This window comes from Spinacia oleracea, chromosome 5, assembly GCF_020520425.1.
Source record: "Spinacia oleracea cultivar Varoflay chromosome 5, BTI_SOV_V1, whole genome shotgun sequence".
Classification (NCBI taxonomy): domain Eukaryota; kingdom Viridiplantae; phylum Streptophyta; class Magnoliopsida; order Caryophyllales; family Amaranthaceae; genus Spinacia; species Spinacia oleracea.
In genome coordinates this window covers 35,229,424-35,239,460 of record NC_079491.1, presented here as the reverse complement: position 1 = coordinate 35,239,460, position 10,037 = coordinate 35,229,424, and the positions used below count along the sequence as shown (strand labels likewise).

Genomic DNA, 10,037 nt, shown 5'->3' with positions numbered 1-10,037 from the left:
CTTTGACACAGTTGGTGTTGGTGCCGAAGCCATAGAGAAGACTGCTGTGCTGTTGGGGGTCCCTCTAAAGGACAAAGCTTTCATCGGCCTCAAGTTCGAACGCGAGGATCCTTCTCAAGAAGAAGAAGTTTATGAACCTGCAAACATGTCGACATCAACAGGTAAACATGGATTAGGGTTAGTTTACATTTTGTTTGGGTTCGTCGCCCTTTTCAATACGAAATACAAATTACAACTGCTGTGACGAGACTGAGTCATCAAATAAATGTCATTAACAGGTACTGGCCCGTCGACACGCTCTGGCAAGGCTCCCTCTGCGGATGCATTGCTGACGAAGAGGCTGGAGTCACTAGGAAGTGTGTCTCGAGCCAAACCCATCACTGTGTTGTCACCACCGAGGCCGCCAAAGGCTTCAACTGACACCACGGTGTCGGGGGAGACCAGCTCGCTTCTGCCTGCTGAGAAAAAGCTGCCGCCTCCATCTCGGAAGAGGAAGCTTGCGGTGGAGTTCCCTAACGACTATGGGTCGGCAGATGCACCACGGGTTCAGCTTTGGCCAGAAGTCGATCGTCTCTGGATGCCGTCGAGCCGGGAGCGCCAGGAGTCTTTGTCCCCAGTAGCTGCAACTGTCGAGAGCGTCTCGGATGCATGGAGGGTATGTGTTTGCTTTTTCTTGTAAATTTCTTCGCCTCTGCCATCCTCATCTCGTCATTTTAGGAACTTTAAATAATTCGTTTTCGCACAGGCCCTGCAATCTGCTCTAGCCACACGTCATCATGTCATCATGTTAGAAGATCAAATAGTAAAACTGAAAAATGACATGAAGAAGGCAAAGCAGGAGGCTGGTCGTCTTGGCGGTGTGGCCAAGGAGGCGACAGCAAGGGCTGAGGCGCTGTAGGTGAGTCAAGAGAAGGGGGCTGCTGAGGTCGCACAGTTGAATGCTGAGAAGGAGTCGCTAGTTGCTGAGGTCGACGAGCTGAAGACGTCTCTCTCCAAAGTCAAGGCGAGGATTTACGAGTGTGCTGGTTACTACACTTGGAAAATGAAGGCCGAGATGATGGAGGAGTTTAAGGCGGGCAAACATGTGAACTGGACTCCTGACGAAGACATTGCTCAGTTCAACACTGCATTCCCCGAGGACTATATCCCCCCTGGTGCCGTTAGCGATGAAGAAGACGTCGAGGAGGGTGCAACTGCAACCAGCCCCGATGTCGAGACGATGGCGGCACCAGGCGATGGCGAACAAGGGGAGAATGCAGGCCCAGCAGACCATTAGGAGTAGTTTTGTCCCCCCTCCTTAAAAAATTTAGAATTTGTGTTTGTTAAACAATGGCTTTTTAAACAATATTTTGTGTGTTCGGCCTTTGGGAAGGTCGAAAAGATATTTGCGGCTGTGTTTCGCCTTGAGGGCGGCAGTCTTTTGAATGTTTTTGGGCTTGTCCAAGGGGGCAAGTCATGTAAATATTTGTGGTTTGCCAATTCTGTGTTGCTTGCTTTGTTTTTGGAAAAATGTGTTTGGTTTGGTGTTTTTTTTGCAGGTTGGGCACATACCTCGAGTTCGACTTTGGTGACGCCTCCAGCCTGTCAAAGGGGAACCTGCAAGAAATGTATGTTGTAGAAAAATGTAGAGTTGTATTCCATTATGTGTGTAATGTACATTGTAGCGTACCAGGCGTTTTTGTAATGGCCTAAATTGTGTTTTGTAGTTTGTAAGATTTGTAATATGTAATGTATACAAGCATTTTTGAATAAAAGAACATTGTTTCCTTTCACTTCGTGTTTCTAAACATGCGTGCATAATTTCCACTTTGACTTCCGGTATGTTGTGTTGTACACTTTGCTTCATCTGTTTTCTCCTTGTCGAATTCGTCACCATGTGGGCACCATACTGTCAACACAGCAGAGCGTGAGGATTGGCCGTTGGTGGAACCAACGGCCCTCCGATGCTTAAGTCAGTATGGAGCAACATAAAAAATGAGAGGAAGTTACGACAAGAAAAAAAAAGAGTTCAAGGAGAAATACGGGACGAGGTCGAGTCGAGTCTTTATCTTCGTTATTCCTCCTAAGTGTATTCTTATGATGTCGCCACGGTGTTGTCTGCAAAACGAGACGATGGCGTGAGGGTTGGCCGATGGTGGAGCCAACGGCCCTCCGATGCCTAAGTCAGTAATGGTGATAACATACAAGAAGGAAAGAGAGAAAAAAAAAAGACAGAGGAGAGGAACTTAACTTCTTGTTACTTATAAGTGTATGTGGTTCGAGATTCTCTCGACTTCGTAATACGTCATGCCCACTTTGTCTCGGGGGCATCGACATAATGGTGATAAATGCTAGAGTACCTGTTGTGTTTAGAAAAACTAGAAAGTAGAAATTATTCGAGTGTTCAAAAATGGTACAGTTTTAGGTGTGTCGCATTCCAACTTCTTGGGATGGGAGTGCCGTCTCTGTCGACTAACTCGTATGCGCCATGTCCTGTTCGTCTCACGATCTGGTAGGGACCTTCCCATGTCGGGGCTAACTTGTCGTGTCGAGGATCCTTTTTGTTTGGGAAGACCTTACGCAGAACCCAATCTCCCTGCTGAAATATCCGAACCCTGACATTCTTGTTGTAGCTGTTCGCGACGGCTTGTTGGTAGGAGGCCATCATGACCAGTGTCGCTTCCCTCGGTTCGTCAACAGTATCGATGTCGTAAGCTAAGACTGAGTCGTTCATTCCTGGTGCCATGAAACTGCTTCTTGCTGTGGGGAGTTCGACTTCAGGAGGGATGACTGCCTCGCAACCGAAAACCAAAGAGAAAGGAGTGTGGTTGGTCGCCGTTTTTGGCGTTGTCCTGTCGGCCCAAAGGATCATAGGTAATTCGTCTGCCCATCTTCCTTTGGCGTCATCGAGGCGCTTCTTGAGGTTGTTGATGATGATTTTGTTACTTGACTCGGCTTGGCCATTTGCTTGAGGATATCTTGGTGTTGAGGTGTGCAAGGTGATGTTATACCTACTGCAGAATTCTTTGGTTTTGTTGCTGATGAACTGGGAACCATTGTCGCAGACGATCTCGGAAGGAAGGATATTTCGTTTGATGAACGAAATGACTTCAGTATCTCGAACTCGCTTGAAAGCTTCTGCTTCGATCCATTTCGAGAAGTAATCGGTCATTGCCAACATGAAGACGCGTTGTCCTGACGCTTGTGGTAAGGGACCTACTATGTCCATCCCCCATTTCGTGAAGGGTCAAGGGGACAAGATAGGATGGAGTACTTCACAAGGTTGATGAGAGATGGATGCGAACCGCTGGCAGGAGTCGCACTTCTTAGCAAAGGTGATTGCGTCTTTCTTCATGGTGGGCCAAAAATATCCCATGGTAAGGGTTTTGTGGGCTAAGCTTCTTCCTCCGGCGTGGTTTCCACATTCTCCATCATGTATGTTGCGCAATGTCGACTCAATCTCGTCATGATCAAGGCATCTCAGGTACGGTCCTGCAACCGACTTTCTGAACAATACTCCATGGATTAGGATGAATCTGGAGGCTTTCATGCGGAAGGCTTTTTCGTGGGTGACTCCAGGTGGGGTAGTGTTGTGTTTAAGCCAGTGTATGTAAGGGTCGTGCCATGAGGGCATTTGAGTAGGTTGAGACTGTTCGGTGATGGGTAGGTTATCTTTGGTGATGGTTGGATACATTAAGTGGACTACGGGGATGGAGGTGAGTTTAGGTTTAATGTTTGAGCCAAGATTGGCTAAGGCGTCAGCTTGGGTGTTTTGGTCTCTTGGTATTTGTTGTAAGGTGCATGAGTCGAACTTGTTCAAGAGCCTTTTTGCTATGTCTAAGTAGGCCTGCATCTTTGAGTCCTTCGCTGCATACGAACCGTTAATCTGGCTGATAATTAATAAAGAATCGCAACGTACCTCAAGTCGGCGGATATTCATGTCGAGTGCTAATGACAACCCCAAGATCAAAGCTTCGTACTCTGGCTTCGTTGTTGGTAGCTTTGAACTCGCAACAGACAGATTGTACTATGGTGTCCCCTTGTGGCGACTTTAGCACGATGCCGAGGCCTGTCCCCCGTATGTTGGAGGAGCCGTCAGTATGTAGGGTCCATGTAGACGAGGATCCATTGTTGGTCAGCGTGTTGACTTCGTGATCGACTTCGTGTCGGAGGCTCGGGCTGAAGTCAGCCACAAAATCATCCAGGGCTTGCGACTTGATGGCTGTGCGAGGTTCGTACCGGATGTCGTAACAACCTAATTGTATAGCCCATTTGGACATCCTGCCAGACAACTCGGGTTTCCTCATGATTTACTTCATGGGATAGTTAGTTCTAACAGTGATAGGATGACATTCGAAATAAGGACGCAATTTAACAGAAGCAACGACTAAAGCAAGGACAAGTTTTTCGAGATGAGAGTACCTTGTTTCGGCGCTAAGTAAAGACTTACTTACGTAATAAACAGGTAGCTGCTTTCCGTCTTCTTCTCGTACTAACACCGCACTGATGGTCGACTCTGTAACTGCGAGGTATACTTGTAGTACTTCATTGTTTTTTGGTTTGGACAATAACGGGGGGTTTGATAGGTATTGCTTGAGTTGCTGTAACGCGGCCTCGTGTCGGTCAGTCCAGCTGAACTTCTCATTTTTCCTGAGGATGTCGTAGAACAATTTGCACTTGTCGGACGACCTGGAGATGAAGCGGTTGAGGGCAGCCACTATGCCTGCTAATTTTTGTACGTCCTTCTGGTTTCGAGGTGACTGTAGGTTGATGATTGCGCGGATCTGATCAGGACTAGCTTCGATGCCTATTTGAGTAACCATGTAACCTAAGAATTTTCCAGAAGAGACTCCGAACGAACATTTGGTGGGGTTGAGTTTCATACTGTACTCTCGCAACACGCCGAAGGCTTGCTGAAGATGCGTGATGTGATCCGAGGCTTTCTTGGACTTTACAAGCATGTCGTCGATGTAGACTTCCATTGTGTCGCCTAGCTGTTTTCTGAACATTTTGTTGACTAGGCGCTGATAGGTGGCGCCTACGTTCCTTAATCCGAATGGCATGACCTTGTAACAATAAGTTCCCCGCTCCGTGATGAAGGCGGTTTTCTCTTGATCTTCTGGGTGCATCAAAATTTGGTTGTAGCCACTGAACGCGTCCATGAATGTGAGCATCTCGTGTCCCGCAGTAGCGTCAACCATGGCGTCGATGTGGGGTAAGGGAAAAGAATCTTTAGGGCATGCTTTGTTGATGTCGGTGAAATCTATGCACACTCGCCATTTCCCATTTTTCTTCCTGACCACGACGACATTGGCCAACCAGTCTGGATATTTCACCTCCCTGATCTTTCCTGTATCTAGTAGTTGCTGAACTTCATCGTTGATAATTTGGTTGCGTTCTGGAGCGAACTTCCGCCGCTTTTGCTTGACGGGCTTATGTTGGGGGTCGACACTGAGTTTGTGAGTGATGACGTCTGGGCTGATGCCTGGCATATCTTCATGTGACCATGCGAAGCAATCCGCGTTGGCTTTAAGAAATGCAACGAGCTCCGACCTGATGTCGTCGGGTACATCGCATCCAATAAAGACGACCTGTTCTGGTTTCGCAGGATCCAAGATGATCTCGTCGAGTTGTTCAGATTTAGGTTCTTCGTAGCTCGTTGGTTCGGGGTTGGACTGTAATTGCTATAATGAGGATTTATTTGTGGCCGATGGCTTTAGGGCCGCCTTATAGCATTCTTTGGACTCTTGCTGGTCTCCTTTGATTTCTTGAACCCCCCATCGAGTCGGGAACTTGATGGTTTGGTGATATGTCGAAGGGATGGCCTTCACGTCGTGGATCCAGGGCCTACCCAAAATAATGTTGTAAGATGAAGGGCAGTCAATAACACAGAATTTTACTTGTTGGTTGATCCCTTGTGCGTAAACGGGTAGGGTAACTTCTCCGAAGGTGTTTTTTGCTTCGCCACTGAATCCTATTAGCACGGTGGATTTTTTTGACGACGTCTGTGTCTGGGTTGAGCCCCATCTCTTTGAGGGCGTCGAGCATCATCACGTTAGTTGAGCTGCCGTTGTCGACAAGGACTCGTTTGATCATGCAGTTTCCAACAGGAATAGATATCACCAAGCCGTCGTGATGTTTTTCCGAGATGTCCCCTGCATCAGATTCATCAAAAGATATAGGGGTTAGGTATTTGGCAGCAACAGCTCGGACTGGTCTATCTATCTCGTTTTCTCGGGCGTGTCTCTTCGCTGCAGAATAAGTTAAACCACAAATGTCAGAACCTCCAGCAATGAAATTTACAGTTTTAGTATGAGGGGGAGGTGGAGGAGGTCGAGATGGAGAATTAGAATTGTCTTTGTTGACAACGCCACGAGCTTTATCTGACATGACGTCCTTGAGGTAACCATTTTTCAGGAGGTAGGCTACTTCTCTCCTCAACGCGACGCAGTCGTTGGTTGTGTGACCGATGTCGGCATGGAAGTCACACCATTTGGAGGGATCCTTCTTCGACTCGGGTTTGCTAGACTTCGGCGGCCATTGCACTGCTTTCCCCATCTTCGAGAGGTGGTTCATCAGATCTACAGTGTCAACACAGAAAGAATATTCGTTAATTTTTGGAGGCAGGTCCGGGCTGCTTTTCCAGTCGGAGTCGTCGTCTTCCTACACCACTGCTACATGTTGAGGTCGGGAATATGGAGCAGGGCGGTCGTTGCTCCTCTTGGGGTAGGGCAACCGTCTTTCCGTCTTTGAGTAATCATTGCCCCCTTTCCGAGAATGGAGAGTTTCTTCCAACCTAACTTGGGCCATTGCTTTGGCTTGAGCATCTTCGAACGTCTTGCAGGGGTATTTGATTAAATCCCTCCAGAGGTCGGTTTCGCAATATAATCCCTGTCTGAACGCTTCGATGGCTTTCGGAACATCACATTCAGGAACAGTCACCTTCTCCCTGATGAACCGGGCTATATAATCCTTCAGGGGTTCGTCAGGACGTTGGATTACTCGGTATAAGTCGCTTGTCTGCTTCTCTAGACATCTGCTGCTGGCGAACTGCTGGTTGAACATGTTGTCGAGGTGAGAAAAAGAGGTAATGTATCCATTTGGCAGGCTAGTCAACCACTTCAAGGCGGGCCCAACCAATGTCGAACCGAAACCTTTGCAAAGGCTGGCTTCTCTCATGTGCTTGGGGACAGGAATGGTCATCATCCATTTCTTGTAGGTCAAGATATGTTCTCTTGGGTCGGTCGTCCCGTCGTACATGGGCATGTTGGGTGGGCTAAATCGTTTCGGGATGTCAATTGCATCAATGGGATCAACATATGGGGAGTCGGCATAACTGTCTAGGCTAGCTTCTTTGATTGGTGTTGGTACATGATATATGCGTTTTATATAGAGTTTTTACCCCCGTCCCTTAGTACTTTTATGTATCAAACGTGCTCTTAGGAGCCGTTTCTAATACTAATGTGTGTTATTGAGTGTGTCTTGAGTTTCAGGTTTGATTATGAGAAATTGGTCGTTTTAGACCCGTTTCATTGTTGATCAAGGCCACTATATGAGTCCGAGAAGTTCGGGACCTCCATCGTCGACTTTCGGGAGCCTTAGATGCTTATGGTTGAGCCCCGGGAGTTAGACTTGGTGATACGGGCGAGATACATTGAAGATTGCAAATCGCCCTGGAAGCTGAGGGCGAAATGCAACCATCGGGCGGAAGTATGAGTAAGCCAAGTTCATCAACGCGCGCCCGATCGGGCGCAGCTCGCCCGATCCGGATCGGGCGGTCAATTTGGAGGCTTTGTGGAGATTTCGCAATCCGCCCGATCGGGCGGATTTTGGCCCGATCGGGCCGACTATCGAGTGATTCGCCCGATCGGGCGACGCCAACCTCCAGCAGTTTTTCGCGTTTTTAATTCCGTTTTTAGGCCTTATTTTGGCAAAACTATATAAGCAAACTTGTTTTATTTTTTAGGGAGATCTTAATTTCCAGCACTAGACCCTTAGTTTATTTCTCTAAGTTTTATTTCCTCTCTACATTAATTCAAACACTTAGTTTGATTTATATAAAAACACAAGCTTTCAATTTCCATTGTTGGAGAATTAGGTATTGCTTCTTACTTTAATTTATTCTATTGCTTTGATCATGTTTTCCATTATGTTAATCGCTTTGTTATTAGTTATCATGAGTGAGTAGTTTAATTTCTAGGGTTTAGGGGATCCATGAATGCATGATTGGGATTATATGTGGACTTGATTATTTGATTGATTGATTATAATTTCTATAGCTTATTATCATTGCTCGTCAATTCTGTTCGGCCGGACTATTTTGATTTGAGTTTGATTAACCTTAGATTATGCGCCGAGAGGTATAAATCTGATGTTTTTGGTCTGTGGCTATTAGATAGGAATTATTTCTAGTACGTAGCGAGAGCCCGCTAGTTGTTCTATCCTAAGGAAGTCATAAGATTCGAGAGATGCATGTTTTCCTAGTTATGATTGTTAATTAATTGTTATTGTCCGTTGTCCAATCCCGGTCTGCATTTGTGGTGAACCGCTGCCCTAGATTCCCTTAATATTGTTATATTCCAGTTTGATTATTTGCCTTAGCTTAATATACAAACCAATCCAATTCTTTGTTACCAGTAGTCTAGATTAGTTAATTAATAGTAGAAAGAACATTGTTTCCCTGTGGATACGATCCCTGCTTCCCTTGCTATATTTTTAGTTGGTGAACGTTAGTTTTATCTTTGATAGGAGTGCGATTTAGCCTGTCAAATTTTGGCGCCGTTGCCGGGGAAACGGTTTTATTTTCTGTTATTAATTGTTTTTCTGGATTATTGTTTGTCACTTCTCAAGGGACTCCCATTCCTTGAGACCGGATCTCACGACTGTTTTCTAGTTCTTGCTTGTTTATGCCCAGGACTGTCCATACCAGCGATCTGACTTCGTTCGATCCTGAACCTGAACGGACCTTTCGTAGACGGCGTAGATTCGTTGAACGGTTGAGAGACTATTCTGACTCTGAATCCGACTATCTGATTAGCAATCTATTCCATACAGATTCAGAGATGGGTGACCAAGCACCACCACCCCCACTTGTGCCAAGGCTTACAGACTATTCTAAACCAAGTCTGTCTATGCTTCCCAAGGCAATCATGCCTTCCATTGCGGTCGAGAATTTCAAGATTGAACCCCAGATGATAAACATGATCGAGAGACACCAATTCGGTGGGGAAAAGGGTGAAGATCCCAATCTCCACATTTAGTCTTTCATTCAGTATTGTGCCACCATTAAGCAGAAGAATTTAACACCGGAGCAGACTATGGAGATACTCTTTCCATTTTCATTGAGTGGGAAGGCCAAGCTATGGATTAACAGTCTCAACCGCGCAGCTATGAAAATCACCGATTGGAATTCTTTGGCCCTTGCATTCTATGTTAAATATTTCCCACCTGAGAAGACAGCTCGTCTGAGGGGTCAGATATTAGGTATCTCTCAACAAGTAGATGAGAGTTTGTTCGAAGTTTGGGAGAGATTCAAGGACTTGCAAAGAGAGTGCCCACACCATGGTTTAGATGACTGGTTCCTGGTTCAGCAGTTCTACAATGGTCTGGGTAATGAGTCTAGGTGTCTTTTGGATTCAGCTGCCAGTGGGAGATTTATGCAACTGGAGGTGCCTAGAGCTTTGGAGGTGATTGAGGAGATGGCCATCCATAGTGCCCAATATGGGAATCCTAGAGGTTTTGCCGACCGAGGTGTTAAGCATGAGATGAATTCTATTGAACAGCTTACTGCTCAGCTAACTTCCCTACATCACAAGCTCGACAATATACAGATCGCATCTTCCCAATCCACCCAACATGCTAGTGTCGCTGCAATGAGTGCCCAATCTGCTAACGTCTGTAATAGTTGTGGGATGCAAGGCCATTATGCACAGGTATGCCGGAGCTCCATCGAACAATGCAATGCATTCCAGTCCTACAAGCAGAACAATCCGTATTCCAACTCATACAATGAGGGGTATAAAAACAACCCCCTATTATCATATAGGAGTACTAATGTT

General features: G+C 46.2%; 1 non-coding gene across 1 annotated transcript; it reads right to left on the bottom strand.

The window, feature by feature from the left end:
* Nucleotides 1–9,440: 9,440 nt before the first annotated feature.
* On the bottom strand, nt 9,441–9,547 carry LOC130462136 (small nucleolar RNA R71). The gene has a single exon (XR_008922277.1). It is a non-coding gene; the product is annotated as a small nucleolar RNA R71 (small nucleolar RNA).
* Between the last annotated feature and the right edge of the window lie 490 nt (nt 9,548–10,037).